We start from the raw sequence: 11,649 nt of genomic DNA on the forward strand, positions 1-11,649 counted from the left end.
TGAGCAGAAGAGACTTCTTTACATTAAAAAATTCTTTTGCCTGGTACTGTATACGCAAAAAGTTTGGAATAATTTTTATGTTGTTGAAAGATGAGTCTTATTCTCACCAAGGCTGCATTTATTTGATCAAAAATACAGTAAAACAGTATTGTGAAGTATTATTACACAATGTATTTTAAAATATATATATTTCAAAATATGTAGTGGGTCCTTTAGGTCTCATTTTTGAGTCACAGAGTAAATCGAACCCTCCACTGTTGTCCAAGTTTTCTGAAGGCACTAAAATCTTGTTTTTCTCACAACTGCAAACCCTCAGGTTACAATTTTCAGCAGCTTTTAAGGCTAATTATATAACTATAATGATTAAGCATGGTAGTTGCACTGCTGTCTATGCAGGGTCAGAAAGCTCTTGGATTTCACCAAAAATATCTTAATTTGTGTTCCGAAGATGAACAAAGGTCTGAAACGACATGAGGGTGAGGGTTAATTTTTGGGTGAACTATGCTTTTATGTGTCACTTAAATACCTGAGAACAGGTGTGGAGCAGGTTGAGGTGTGTGGGGAGGTTCCTAACGCACTAAAAGTCAATAGTCAACCAGGACCTTCCACCCCATGTCTGTTATGCCTTCAACTCTGAGATACAGGTGTGATAAATGACTAATCTAAGACTTGGGTCAACTGACAAATTGATATTGAGTTGAATGCTTTGAGCTCAATATTTTGCCCTGACCCAGTTGAGGCCCTAAAGCTTGCTGGCTGTGACCATTTTAATGAATTTCTGTAGCGGAAATAGGCCACGGGTGAGGGGGGCAGAGGCTTTGACGTGAGCGCGCGCACCTCCGGGAGCATCCCTTTCCTTCAACCTCGCCTCATTAGTCTAACTGGGCAGTTGCAGAGCTGTTGTGTGTCACATCTATTTTGGTCCCCCCTAAACTCCAAAGTGCCCCCTCAACTTATCTTCCTGTATTCTCCATTTCCCCTCTCATCACCCAAGAGACGAGGCGGAAGAGATGCGATTGGCCCCTGCCCCGCCATCATCAAGGAGACAGGTCGGCAAGGAGGAATCGGCCACTAATGCGGTCGGCTAACTGTGTCAAGGACGCAGAAGCCAAACCTGGTACAGTTCACCTGTGAGAGTGGAACTGACCCACTAAACCAACTTACAACTCTAGAGTCCTTAAAGGAATAGTGCACCCAAAAATGAAAATTCTGTCATTAATTATTCACCCTCATGTCGTTCCAAAGACCTGTTTCTGTAGGACCTTCGTTCATCTTCGGAGCACAAATTAAGATGCATTTGATGAAATCTGACTCTGCGTAGACAGCAATAAAACTACTGCTTTTAAGGCCCAGAAAGGTAATGTGTAACAACATGAGACTTTTATTTTTTGGATAAACTATTCCTTTTATATTATATAACCATATTCCTATTTATATTATATAACTATTCCTTTTAGATTTCATAGATGAAAAACCTAAAGAATGTACAAAACTAAAGTTTTCAAGGTTTGATTTGCTGCCTAGATTTTTGTGCGTTTATTAGATGGAAGCATCACTCTCATTGATTTGTCCTTGTGGAGTGTAACCTTGTCCAAACCTGGAATGTGCATGTCATCCGATCGCATAAAGCCCTTTTGTAGAGTTGAAAGAGCACAGACAAAGGTCCTACTGTTCAGCAAAAGACATTGCTCTGTTGATAAAATCAGATACATAGTCATTCAGCTCACCGCTGCTGGTGTTTGAACAGTTTTCTTCAGAATTCCTTGTGACACCAAATTTTTCAATGAGAAGGTGAAATGAGATGAGAGGACCTCACTGTGCAAGTGTGTCTACCGACCAGCCTGACAAACAGTTTTTACCGTGATTTAAACTAAGCAAGCAGTAGTTTTGTGATACAGACAGTTTCTAGTTTGAATGAAGTTATTGAAACAAAATTGTGACAGGTTTGGATATTTTGATCCATCTAGGTTCATGTAGATATGAGCTGTACTTCTTACCTACGTATAAGGAGGTGTCCACATATCTTCAGTATACAATATACAACGCCAATATTACAAAATATGACATTAAAAAGTGTATAAATCACTGTTTTTCTAAAGAAACATTGTCCAAGAGCGACACTAGCAGGTAAAGTGACAGTGGGGGTCCACGTCTCTCTCGCCTCTCCTGAGCCCACTGAGTTTTAACAGACCCCATAAAGCGTGCGGTGAGTGTGGTTGGGGGGTAATTAAGGAATGAATGGGGGAAAGTCACGTCACATGCGATATAATTGTATATGACTGGTTATGTTCGGCTGTGATTGGTTCATGTGATAAATCCTGCCTCTTGTGTTCATGCGCGTTCAGTGTTGTAAACAACTCATACACTTAGATATAACCACTTTGTCAAGTCAAAATAAGACTTGAAATGGCCTGAAAACATGATTTGTGGGAGTTTTTAGTGAGTAATCAGCTTGGTGAAATTTAAAGTAAATCTCTGTATCTGTGACCAATATTTACCAAGCTTTGATGACTGATGATCTGAAAAATTCAATATAAAAAAACAGTTCAAAGTTAAGTATTAAAAAGAACAGCTATACATAAGTTCACAAATGAAATGTTGTTTAAATTGTTACTGCCGTGAGTTATTTTGGAAGAAATATAAAATGCTTGCAACACTGAATATTGATTACATTGCTAATGTAAAAATATAAAGTAGATTTTCTTTTTCTGATAGTGTAAGTAATGTTTATTTAACCAAGAAAATGTGACTGGGACATGAATTTACAGTTGATTTAAAAAAAAAAAAAAATTGTTTAGTGATAGTTCTTCACGAGTCCCTCGTTTGTCATGAACAGTTAAACTGCCTGCTGTTCTTCAGAAAAATCCTTCAGGTCCCACAGATTCTTTGGTTTTTCAGCATGTTGGTGTATTTGAACCCTTTCCAACAATGACTGTATGATTTTGAGGTCCATCTTTTCACACTGAGGACAACTGAGGGACTCACATGCAACTATTACAGAAGGTTCAAACACTCACGGATGTTTCAAAAGGAAAAACATTGCATTAAAAGCTAGGGGGTGAAAACTTTTGAACAGAATGGAGATATGTACATTTTTCTTATTTTGCCTAAATATCATAAATCTTTCATTTAGTACCGCCCTTCAGAAGCTACAGATACATACATGTTCCCCAGATTACAAAATAAGTCAAATTAACCTTGATCTTCAAATTGAAAAAGTTTTCACCACCCAGCTCTTAATTCATTGTTTCTCCTTCTGGAGCAACAGTGAGCATTTGAACCTTCTGTAATAGTTGCATATGAGTCTCTCAGTTGTCCTCAGTGTGAAAAGATGGATCTAAAAATCATACAGTCATTGTTGGAAAGAGTTAAAATACACAGAAATGCTAAAAAATCAAATAATTTGTTGGACCTGAAGAATTTTTCTGAAGAACAGCGGGCAGATTAACTGTTCAGGACAAACAAGTGACTCATGAACAACTCTTATTTTCCCTCTTATTTTGCAGATTCTGCAAGGTGTATGTAAACTTTTGACTTCAACTGTATATGACATTAAATTTTAATTTAATTTGGTTTAACAAAAAAACTGAATGACATTTAGTCATAACAGTGTTCATTTAATGTTAGTGCAAAAATATGTGTGTTGTCGGCTTTCATATTCTCCCACCTTGGGTTGATACTCATGTTCTATTTCAAGTTGATGACTGCATGTACCTCCTCTTAGTGCTGTTATGTAATACAGTGTGAAAACCAAGATACTCATCATACAAGTGTTCATCAACATTGCTAATCGGAGTGAGAAGTCGCACTTGAATCTAACACAGTATAAACACACTAATGTGATTCAAACACTGGCACATTTGTCTTCCACTGCTGCTCACCTGTCTCCAGCACATATTTTTGCATGCACATTCTGTATCTCTGCTGTTCCTTTCTTAGAAACAAAACAAAATCCACTCAAGTCTTCCCAGAATCATCCCGTCTCACTCTAGCAGGAGTTTCCGTCAGGCAGAATGAGAGAGATGCTGTCACAGAAGGTCTAAAAACAGCGCTTTGTTGAGAGACAGACAGTAGCTGGCTGTTGATCAGTTTAAACCTGATGACTCTCAGTAATGGATCTTCATGATCTTTTTGATCTCTCTGTGTACTTTAGCACATGGAAGATTAATGACACATTTTGTTTGCTTTTTAGTGTTTGCTCCTGTGCAGGGAGGGAGATGTCGTGGAGTGTGGATGAGAGTTGTTTTATTTTGAGCTTTGGTGGAGTGTAGTGTGATGCTGTTTGTGTTTGAATCACTATCACTATTGTTCATTTTTATGAGTAAGGTTTTAAAGGGATAATTCGCCCAAAAATGAACATTTACTCACCCTCAGGTCATACAGAATGTAGATGAGTTTGTTTCTTCATCGAAACAGATTTGGAGAAATTTAACATTACATCACTTGCTCACCATTGCATCCTTTGCAAGTAATGGGTGCTGTCAAAATGAGAGTCTGATAAAAACTTCACGATAATTTACAAGCATTTCAACTATAAACCATTACTTATATAAGTCTATAATACATAATAACACTTCTTCCTGTGAAAGTGTTCATCCCCTGTTGTCCTCTCACATCAAAATTAACCAGATGTTTGTTGAGAACTGTTTTTGACTGTCAACGCTACTTGATCTGTGCATATTTCTCTCCTGATTTGGATAAGGTGAATTTTTCACTGGAGAAAGCAATACTATACATTTTGATGGATTTGTTTGTTACTAACATGCAGGTTTTTGCTTCATAAGACATTAATTGATGGACTGCAGTCATGTGTGTTACTTGTGGATTATTGTGATGTTTTTATCAGCTGTTTAGACTCTCATACTTACGGCACCCATTCACTGCAGAGGACCCATGTATGCTATATGTGATGTAATGCTAAATTTCTCCAAATCTGTTCTGATAAAAAAAACAAAACAAATTAATCTACATCTTGGATGAAATTTTTAGTGTTGGGTGACCTATTTCTTTAAACAGACCCATTTCTGTTCTGAGTGATTTTATTTATTTTTTATTTTATATTTATTTTTATTTATTTTATTATTTTTTTAATGATTTTGAAAATTAATTTTGTTATTTCATTTCATTTTATATTATTCATTATTATTTATTTATTATTATTTATTATTTTATTGATTTTTTTTTATTTTATTATTTATTATCTTTATTTTGTTTTATTATATTATTGAATTTTGTTTTAAGTTTTATTTTATTTCAATTTCTTGTTGTATTTTAGTTTAGTTGATTTTAGGTTATTATTTCTTGTTTTATATTATTTTATTTAGTTTTTATTACTGTATTTTATTTTGTTAAATTTTATTTTACTTTTTCATTTTTTTATTTTATTATTTTGTTGTTTTATTTTACTTTGTTTTATTTTGATAAAAAATTGTTTTTATAGTTTTTGTTGTATTTTATTTTATTTTGTTGTTTTATTTTATTTTGTTTATTTATTATATTTTTGTTTTGTTTTGTTATTTTGTTTTTCTTTAGTTTATTTGATTATTTTTGTTTTATATTATTGTATTTTATTTAAATTTTTGTTTTATTTTATTATTGTTTTTATTTACTTTGTTCTTTTTGTTACTTTTTTGTTGTATTTTATTTCGTTTTTAGTTTATTTTACTATTTTCTATATTATATTATTTCATTTTATTAATTAATTTTATTTTATTTAGTTTTTAATTTTATTTAGTTTTTATTATTTTTTATTTTTTTTATTTTCTTAAGTTGTTTTATTTATTTATTTAATTAGTTTAAATTTATTTAATTTAGTTTTGTTTTATTATATTGTTATTTTATTTAATAATGAGCTTTGTATTGCAGCATGCAGCACTGCTATGCATTTATTTCCTTAGGATGAATCACTTCCGTTGATGCATTCTTCTGCTAAATAAATAAATATAAATGTAAATGTCAAAAATAAATAGCCTTTTTATTTGTGCTCCAAATGTGCCACGACTGAAAATTAGGAGAAATGTCAGAGTTTTCAAGACCGCGACCTTAGAATGGACAAACTGGCAGCGTTCATCTAATGCTCATGTTGAAGGGAAAATAAAGTATAAATAGCTCTAAAGCAGACCTCCGAGTCTCTGTATGCGGTGTGATTCATATCTCGTTAGAGAAGTCAGCCTCGTTAACCTCTACGTAATTACCCAGCGCGCGGCTCCGGCCCACAGCACACACCGCTTCGGCAAACTGCAGCCGGCGTGCGTCAGTCAGAGCGTAGTGAAAGTGACGGTTCAGATCTCTCAGCTGATTACTCATTCCTGAGCTCCTCTTAATATTTTTAATTCTTCATCTGAAGTTTAGTTTGGCACACAGAATGTTCTTCTTAACTGACGTACGGCAACCCTGAAATGGTCTGTAGAGTGTCCTTGCCGACTGTGCGACATAAAAGCAGCAGTCATTTGTCAAATAAGGCAATAGAAATTCCTGAATGTGTGTTTCTATGACCTTCTACCTGTTTTCCTCTGCTTTCTGGGTTCTGTCTCGGTGATGTGCATAAGACTTTTTTCTGTTCCTCCCTACTGTTCTCTTTCCATTCGGGGACATTGTAGAGCCTTGGGAACGGTTTCCATAGCGACCGTAACTGCAGACAAGGAGAGTGCGCTGAGACAGGGATGTGAACGCACTGGCACTCTCATCTCATGTGGAGCGCTGGCCTGCCTCCTTCCTCCCCTCTCATTTGTAAAATGAGCTGCTATATTTGTTTATTTGTTTTTTATGTCGAGCTATTATTTATTTGTTTTTTTCATGGTTCACTGACCAAAGTTCATAGACCGCTGGTTGTGACTTAAAAAATTCAGTAGTATTAATAAATTAGTATTACCCTTTTTATCATTTCCAACATGTCATATTTAAGATTTTCCACATGTATTGATAAAAAATGAATCATCTTTAGCATTTTGATTATTTTTTAAAACTCTAAATTTGTCCAAATAGGTCATGCTTTATATATTTTTTATTTTTGAGAGTCAGTGTAGTTGAATATACATATCAGCATTAACATTTATTTATTTATTTGTGGTTCATGGCAAACTTATTAGACTTCAAATAAATCATGTAATACTAAATACTAAACTATATCACCTTAAATAAATTCTGTACATACTCTGTAAACGGTGAAATAAAATTCCTTCCTTGGTATTTGTTGATATTTGTGTATTGAAAATATTTAGACTCCTATCTGATTTTCTACATTAAAAAACGTTTTTTTAATCTTTATCTCACAATTCTGATGTGATCCTGACTTTTCTCTCAGAAAAATGACATATAAGGTATTAAGGTCAGAATTGCTTGATATAAACTCACAATTATGACTCTATGAATTCTGATATAAACTTACGATTTCGGCTAATAAAAAAACTTGCAACTCTGGCTTTTTTTCCTCGCAAATGCATGTTTATATCTTGCCGTTCTGAGAAAAAAATTCAGACGTTTGGGTGTATCTTGCAATTCTGACTTTTTTCCTCAGAATTGTGAGAACCTCGCAATTGCAAGATATGAAGTCCAATTTTGAGGGGGAAAATAGCCTGATGTGTTCTTGGAATTGTGAGTTTATGTCTCACAATTCTGATTTAATAACTTGCAATTGCGTGTAATAAGGTCAGAACTGCAGAATATAAACTCGCAATTCAGAAAAAAAGTAAAAATTTTAAGTTAAAATTTGAAATAAAATCAGAATTGCTTATGAAAAATTTAAATCAGAATCTTATGAAAAATAAAATTAGAATCGCAACTTTATTTCCCAGAATTGCGACTTTATTTCTTAAAATTGCAAGTTTATATCATGCAGTTCTTTATTTATTTCTCAGAATTGCAAGTTTGTTTTTCAAAATTATGAGTTTACATCACGCAATTCTCACTTTATTTCTCAGAATTGCGACTTTATTGCTTAAAGTTGCAAGTTTATATCATGCAATTCTTTCTTTATTTCTCAGAATTGAGTTTATTTCTCAAAATTGTTTACATCATGCAATTGTGACTTTATTTCTCAGAATTGCAAGTTTATTTTTCAAAATTATGAGTTTACATCATGCAATTGTGACTTTATTTCTCAGAATTGCGACTTTATTTCTTAAAATTGCAAGTTTATATCTTTTAATTCTTTCTTTATTTCTCAGAATTGCAGGTTTATTTTTCAAAATTGAGTTTACATCACGCAATTCTCACTTTATTTCTCAGAATTGCGACTTTATTTCTTAAAATTGCAAGTTTATATCATGCAATTCTTTCTTTATTTCTCAGAATTGGGAGTTAATTTCTCAAAATTGCATTTATATCACACAATTGTGACTTCATTTCTCACAATTGCAATTTTATATCGGAATTCTGTGAAAAAAAAAAAAAAGTCAGAATTGTGAGATAAAAAAATCACAATGGCCTTTTTAAATATTTTTTTATTCAATGGCAGAAACGAGCATCTATAGATAGGTCATGCTTTGTATGTGTATGTGTATATATAAATCAGTATTTATTTATTTATTTGTGGATGGCAAATTTATTAGACTGCAACTAAATCTTATAACACTGCTATTAAAGACTTATTTTTTAAAATTTAAATATTACCTGTTTATTACATCAAACATATATATATTATAACCAGTTTAACTGAATACACAGCGAAATGATTTAATAGTAATCATTTTTTCTTAATTTTTTTTCTTTAACATTTTTATCATTGTAGAAAGACGTCATGCTGTATATTTTAAAATAATCAGTGGAGTTATATTCAGTATAATATACATATCAGCATGACTAAAATTACATTTTGTTCTTTTCTTGTATAACTATATTATTCTGTACGTATGTATAAAATCTACAATATCTAAAAAAAAATATATATATATATAGGTTAACTTTCAGAACTATAATGTGAATCGATCTGTCTTTTTGTCTGCGCAGAAAATTGAGAATACAGTTGAGAATTGAGAATTGAGAATATATTGTGATATTGCATCAAACAATAACTAAACCGAGAGAGTCGTGTAGTGTATGAACGTGCTTATTTTCCTATGTGTCAGTCTGTGCAGAGGTCAAACCAGATAAATAGGTCAGCTGCAGCATTCATGTGAACACAGACCCCAGCAGATTAAAGCAGAAAACAGCAACCGTCGTCAGAGTGCTCATCCGTTTCCTCAGGCGAGGTAAAGTTGGGATCAGAGAGCAATCGGTGGCGCAGGCACACCTCACTCCACATCGCTAACTTTAACAGCTCTGAGAGGCGCAGAGATCTGGATTCAAGATGGCTAATGCGGGACCCTCAGGGGAGATGTATATTTAAAAAAGGTTAATGCAGGTCCAGGCTCCCTTTGTATCTGAGGAAATGTTTCATCGCTCTATAGAAATAAGAAAAATCAGTAAAGAAAGGCTTTTATTCTCACCCCCAGACACATGCATATTAATTGGTTTGAGCATCTTCAGTAAATTTGACCATTAGCAGCCTTTGGTGGGTTGTGACATAGCAAGGCTTCATAACTTTGAGCTTTTTCGAACGCTCAGTGAGTCTTTATTGCAAATCAATTTGTTTTGATGTGGAGGAGAAGAGAAATGTAGAGATGTCTTTGTGTACACAGATGCTGTACGCCACTGCTATTTCATCCTGTTTGCAGCAGGTGAAGTGAGGAGTAATTGGCTTCTGTCAATACAGGCTTGTGAGTTTTAGCAGCAGCTAAACAAGATAGAAAAGAGGTCGATGCAGAGAGAGAAAGTGAGAGAGAGGCAAGGACAGAGCGGTTCACTCCCACCCACCTCAAAGCTGCCATTTCTCACATCTGCCAGCTCGCTGTAAACGGCCTCCTTTGATGCTTTTCTGTCTAACTACAGGGCCATCCACAGATATTTTGTTTTTTGTTTCACACTGGTAAATTGCAAGCGAGTGGTTGAGTAGAGAAAACACTATCATTCTGACACGAGGTCCGTCAAAACGATTCATCTGCTGTTTTTAGCTAAAAATGTATATTTAAAGATATTAGTCTTTCATTTGTTGTTTTCAATTTACAATTTGTATCTTTTTGTATTTTATTTTATTAAAATATTTTTTATTTTGACATCAATCAAATAATTCTGCTTTTAACTACCTTTTTTTCTTAACAGTTTTTCATTGTGACTCTTTTTATCATTTCCAGCATGTCAAATGATTTTTCTACATGTATTAAAAAGTTTTATTTTTAAAACTTTAAATTTGTACAGATAGGTCATGCTTTATAGTTAGTATTTTTAATAATCGGTTTATAGTTGAATGTACATAGCAGCATGATTAACATTTATTTATTTGTTTATTTATTTATTTATTTATTTAAATGTTTTTTTTTTGTTTGTTTTTTTTTTACTGCAACTTAATTATATAGTACCAATTTTAAAGACTTGGGTTTTTCTTAACCTTTTTATTTATCCTTTTATTACCTCCAGCATGACAAATGTAAGATTTTGATTTTTTTTTTTTTTTTTTTAGCTCAAAGAACATTTTAATTATACATTACAATTTATTACACATTTATACAAATGGTAAAAATTTTGTGTATGTGTGTATGTATGTATGTATGTATATGTGTATATATATATATATATATATATATATATATATACACACACAAAATTAATTAATTAACTTTATTTATTCATTCGTTCATTCATTCATTATTCATTCATGGCAAATTTATTAGACAGATGGTTACAACTAAATGCTAACAATATGCTTGATTTTCTTGAAAAATATGTTCTTCTTTTCCTTGTTAATATCATCTCCAGCATGTCAAATATAGGATTTTGTCCCATTTATTAAAAATGAATAAAATTGAAAGTACTTGAGCCATGCAAAGCGCTTTACTATTATTTTTATTATTTCACTTTTTACATTTTTTTTTTACAAGAAACCGATATAATAATTGTTTTTTTTTTAACTCTGAGTCAGAACCGTCTTACATTATGTAAATGCTATAATAATAATAATAATAATAATAATTATTATTATTATTATTATTATTATTATTATTATTATTCTCATGACCACAAAGGTCCTAAAGTCATATTTTCTTCCATGGTATGCGACTACCTCTGTTTTATTTGCAATAAATGACTGTGAGATCCTGCTTGTCAGTTTTCTATTATCTCTGCTATGAGTGCCTTTTGTAATTATTAAAATGAGAAATATGTAAATTTGCAGCAGGTGCATTCAGACACATACTCTCATCCGGCCAGGCCTTGTGTGTAGTCAGTGCATTCAAGTGGACATACTTAACTATTGGATGAAAAGCCAGAAATTTAATTGCATCTCATGGCTCCCATTTTTTTCTATTACTCTTTTTATGTATAAAGGTCAGACCTTGCAAAATTAACTAACTAGACTGGCAGCATTTAATGTTTTTTTTTTTTCTTTCCCTGGTTTGAAAGACAATTGAAATCCATTTTAAATGAGTCACAGGCTGGGGAGTTGATTTCCATCTCAGGAATCTGAAATAATTCACTTTGCACTATATTTCTGCCGTTTTAAATCAGAGCAATTATTTTGGACTTGTGTTAAGCTGTGTTTAAAAAACTTGAATTTTCTAATGCCGTTTTTGTGCTGGACTTCTCAGTATGTTTAATGAAATTTATTGATATGTTTTC

The sequence above is a fragment of the Labeo rohita genome, chromosome 4 (genome assembly GCF_022985175.1).
Source record: "Labeo rohita strain BAU-BD-2019 chromosome 4, IGBB_LRoh.1.0, whole genome shotgun sequence".
Classification (NCBI taxonomy): Eukaryota; Metazoa; Chordata; class Actinopteri; order Cypriniformes; family Cyprinidae; genus Labeo; species Labeo rohita.